This window comes from Haemaphysalis longicornis, unplaced genomic scaffold (genome assembly GCF_048455015.1).
Source record: "Haemaphysalis longicornis isolate Haplotype H1 unplaced genomic scaffold, Haemaphysalis longicornis Haplotype H1 scaffold_8, whole genome shotgun sequence".
Taxonomy (NCBI): domain Eukaryota; kingdom Metazoa; phylum Arthropoda; class Arachnida; order Ixodida; family Ixodidae; genus Haemaphysalis; species Haemaphysalis longicornis.
The window spans coordinates 30,709,186-30,714,221 of record NW_027526445.1 but is presented as its reverse complement, the minus strand read 5'-3'; positions in this window follow the sequence as shown (position 1 = coordinate 30,714,221).

Below are 5,036 nucleotides of genomic sequence, written 5' to 3'. Positions count from 1 at the left end.
GTGTGGTAGAGCCCAAGCGGAAAAAAAGTCGGTCTACTCACTCCAAGCCGTCAGCGTTAGATAGAAGACCGAGTATACACATTTCCAAGCGCTTACCGGGGGCAAGCCGCATATTATACGGTGAATTACTAATAAACAAGGCATATGTTGCAAACAACGAAGACCAGATTTCGAAGACTACGTCATGCATATATAGCGGTTTAGATGAGAAAATACATGTCCAGTGAAGCTGTTGTACACCACAAGAAATGCTGATGGGGAAGGGTACGAAATGTTGTTCGTCATCACGCCGGGCTTGTCGTTTGCGCTCACCTTCTCTTGCGGCAAATGCTGAGTCTTATCTAGAAGAACGCATGCGCCCTGCGTCTTGGGCAAGAACTGGTCTATTTAGTTACACTAGTACTGCCTAGCCTTGAAACATATTCTGCACACATAATCTTTACAGGAACACAGGTGGGTGGGGGCAAGATTATCATCCCTGATCTGGTGTTGATGCTTATTTTGTGTTCTTTAAACGAATGCCGATCTCTATGCTGTATGCCCGATTACCCTAACGCTTACGCGTGGCCTTTTAGGCGACAACTACTGGGTCCGCTGTCAGTTTTTGTTTACGACATGAATTTGTTCGACCAAATATAGGCTAACCGATTTGCCTAAAAACCGCGCAAAAGGCAGGTTTAGAAAGTCAAGAAAAAGGCAGATTTGTTACTTGTCTCTGTCAACTCTGTTTCACAGCTAAAATGTTGCTCACATTGTAGCGGAATAGAGTACCACTGCAGTGGCTATCTAATAGTGTCGGGAAACAAGAACACCGCTGTAATAAGCTTTACCCCCGTTCTATGGCTCTAGAGGCTGTCGATAGATTGTATTTAACAAGTATTACGCCGGGATTATTTTCCTTTAGTATTGGATTACAATTAACAGTTAGTAATCCTCCAAACTTCGTTACAGCCATATATAGTGAATCAGAATAGAAAAGAGAACAGAGGTTCCTATTGGCTTACTGGTATTAGTTTTCGTGCTTCCGAATGACCTATATTTTTCAGATATCCCAAAAAACCTGAAGTACCAAATAATTATCGTCGGTTCTTTTGACTTTTCCTGCATTTCATCCCAATACTGTTAAAGCGGCCGTACAACGACGTTGTCTAGGTTGCAGCATTAAACGAAAATTTCGCGTTACAATCCATGCTGTCCAACAGGGTGTTGAGTACCTCATTAAATCCAAGCAAAAGTGCGAGGCCTTGCTATTTTAAATATACTTTAACGTAAAACCAAACAGATTACCCTGCCCTTATTGCGCAAATAAAATATGGATGTTAGAGACAAACGAGCAGAAAAGTGAAGTGGGGAAATGAGCGGCCGTTAATCGTGCCCGCTGTACGGGTCGCCAACGAACTGATTTCCATATTTAATCTTCATACCTTCCTTTCTTTGCTTTTTTGTGGCTGTGCGCTGGAACGATTGTGAGTTAGGCTAGGCGATGTACCCAGCTTGTGTGTTAATAACCTCACGGAGGAAAGTTATTTGGCTTCTTGATGCAGAGCGGGAAAAAAAACGAAAGAAAGAAAAAGGAAAGAAAAAGAACGAAATGAAGAAAAAAGAATATGGTGTTTCGTGGAAGCGGGAGATATGGTTGTTTGATTTACAACACATGCCGAAAAAGCGGCGTGCAAGTGGGCACAGCGTTTTATTGAAACAAGCTCCCACCGCTTGGCTAGAAGCTCAGACTCTGCTTCGGCGCTCATTTTATGAGGCAATGTTTGGGCAGGAAGCTACGAAAAGCCATTTTGCACAAGACGCACGTCGCTGCAGACGGCTTGAGAGCTACCGTAGAAAGATGGCGTTTATGCACCCTTGCTGTGGCTCATGGCGGGGACGTTACGAGCACAGCTCCAGTTTTGAGTAGTTCTGCCGCACCATTCGCTGTTCTACATCTGGGCAAATATTTAGCGGTGCGTGCATAAATGATGATTGTCATTTATCACATCGCACCGGCGGCAATTTCCAAAGTGCTTAGATCACAGAGGATGTATGAAGAAATAAGGACGACGTTAACGATGTTGTAACCGGCCGTACACGTACAGGGGAAACGGGCAACTTCCCGCGCGAAAGAACGGAAGTTGCTTTTTCTTTTTTCATGCTTGCTTTATTGGGCCTGTAATAACATAAGCCCTCTAAGTCTCTAAGTAAGCCATTACGCGCACAAACGTATATGGAGCACTGATGCTTTTGTTACATCTGGGTTAGCTTACTAACTCTCGACTGCTAACAGCTGGTCGTTTACTGTAGCAGAATTTTTGGTCGACAAACAAGTGCAGTACAGAACTTCATCGACTGCCCCCGAGTGTTTTGGACAATCGGAGATACCTCCCGAACCGCAGAAAACTGACAATACAGTTCAATGGCCATGGATGCTTCCCGCGCTACCCTTACGGCCTGCAATTACAGAGGAATAGCTAGGGTTTTGTGGACATACTGCCTCATCTGTGGCTCAGTACTTACTGGACTGCATTAACACAAGAACCTAACGACGAAACTTAAAGAGGCTTAGAAAGCATTCTCTTGAACCTCCAAAACTGTACAGGTTACTCGAAACTCACGCAGCAATTACTTTTTCACAGAGCCATGGACTGTGGGGCTATACCTGTACTTGAAGTTTGCCTGCCACACCTATTTTCCTGGAAGCCACATTCATCGAGAGACGATGCCTTACGTGGTCCTGCACTTATGTGGTGCTATAGTGCTGTGCAGTATAATGCAGGAGTACAGTTATTTGTGGTGAACATGCCATCTACGCAATCTGTCTTAGTAGCGGCTACTGCTCCAAATACGTGCGGTGTGGCGAATTGTGAACTGCCGTTTTGGAACAGAATAATGGAGACAAGGCAGCGGTCGGGAAGTGTACTTTTCTTGAACGACTGTACAATTGTGAATGCTGTGAAAGATTTGGTGTATGGCTAGTGTTTATTTTCAGATCGAGAACGGTCGTTTTGAACGATGAGGTTTTTTGGCACTTTTGGGCTCGATGTCTGGTTGATTCTTTTTCAGCATAAAATATAGTGTGCCTGGGTGGCAACGTTGCGAGAAAAAGAAGAACATTGATTGAATACTTTAGTGTATTTTGGGAACATGCATTAGCGGCAGTGTTAGTGAAATATTTTCGTAGCATTTTTGTGCGTTCGCATTTTATAACACCCTTCAACTGCTATAGAATATTGAGTTGAATGTTGCTAGCTTTTCAAAATAGCTTGGGCGTACAGGATATTTTTCGTGCGAATGCAGCCAGTGGGGTTTTTGAATTTAGAATGTAGTTTTATCAATATCAAATGCGATTTTTTTCTAGAACTAGCTTCGGCCTAGTACCTTTTTTATGTATTAGGAATTGGCTTGAACCGGCAAAAGCGTTGTCGGTATGCATTGCATCCTTAATATTGTGAAATAATTGTTTTTTTAATTATTATAATAATGGACCGTAACGGAGTGAGAATAAATCATATTGCGTGATTGCCTTTGATTGAACAGTTACCACTTTCTTGCACGCAACACGATTGGCGCTTTTCATACGCCTCTTAAAGCCCTCCCCAGGCAGTCGTTCGACACCTTTCGAAGTTAACCCGCTGCGGTTGCTCAGTGGGTAAGGCGTTGCGCTGCTGACCACGACATCGAGGGTTCGATTCCCGGCCCTGCAGCCGCTTTTCTGATGGAGGCGAAAAGCAAAAACGCCCGTGTGTATGACATTTCGGCGCACGTTAAAGATCCCTGGGTGGTCAAAATTAACCCGAAGCCTTCCACTATGGCGCGGCTCATCGTTTGCGTTGCGCCGGCGCGTTAAACCCTATAATCAATCAATCAATAAACAAATTTGATACCGTATTTGCGCAGTTGAATACCGGCTATTTCTTTTAAAAATCCCAAGTTCAGGTGGTCGACATACAATGGAAACTGTAGCTGCCACCATTGCAATGGTAAGGGAAACCGGAATACGGGGACGCAACTGCCTGGTTGGCATTGCGAGTCAGCTTTACAACTCTACGTATTGCCAAGAGTACTGGTATTTCGATCGCCAGTTCCGTGAATTTTTTTCGGCTCTTACTGAATCCAGAAAGCATCTACCGTTGGTGATTTTTAGGTTGCTCTCTCGAGCAGCGCCGGTGAAGGTGGTGGTGAGATTTCTTAGCCACATTGGTGGGAGGGAAAATTTGAGCCGCTTAACACAGGCATGTACAAGTCTTTCAAACACCTTTGCCGCCACGCATACAATGAGTGGCTTTCGGCGGACAGTTGAGAGCTCACACTATTCGCGCTTACTATAAGAGGCCCTTCCTGTCTACGGCGTGCAGGTGGGTGCCTCCCGCACGCATAGAATTCATGGCGATGTTGTAACGCGGTTATTCGGAAAGTGCAGCATCACAATGAACGATTACGTGCTTGGGGCCACCGCAGCCGTGACAGTATAAGCAGCACTAGTGATTACGCTGACACGAGTGATTACGACCTGTAGGTCAGGTGGCCAATATATTTTGGTTGTGGAATGCGCATGTGTGTTTTTACTTTTTTGTTTTAAGACGTGCGATGTGTAATGTCGACCTACGTTCGAGTCGACCTATGATCATGTAATGCAGTAAATGTCGAGGATGAACTGAACTGTGGCTTCGCTACCAAGGGGTCAGATATGCGTCGTCAGATATACACAAAAATGCTAATGTTCCTCTCGAAACAAACTGCCCAGGTAATGACGACACACGCCGGGAAGATGATGGTAGTTGGACTTTTTTGGCGCAAGGCCAGCTGGGGCAAACAGCGCCAAACAAAAGTATATACCAGAAAACAGTGGCTACTCAATGTGTAAGCGAGAACAAGAGTAAAATCAATTAAAGGCAATGCTAATGGCTGTTGTATAGGGCCTGTTTTGATTACGGATTATAGGAAATGAGGTTGGAAAAGCTAACATCGGACAAATATTTAAAAAAGTGGTGCACGGAAACCATGGCATTGTCATCCCTAAACAAGGATGGCTGTAGCGTAATGTGTAG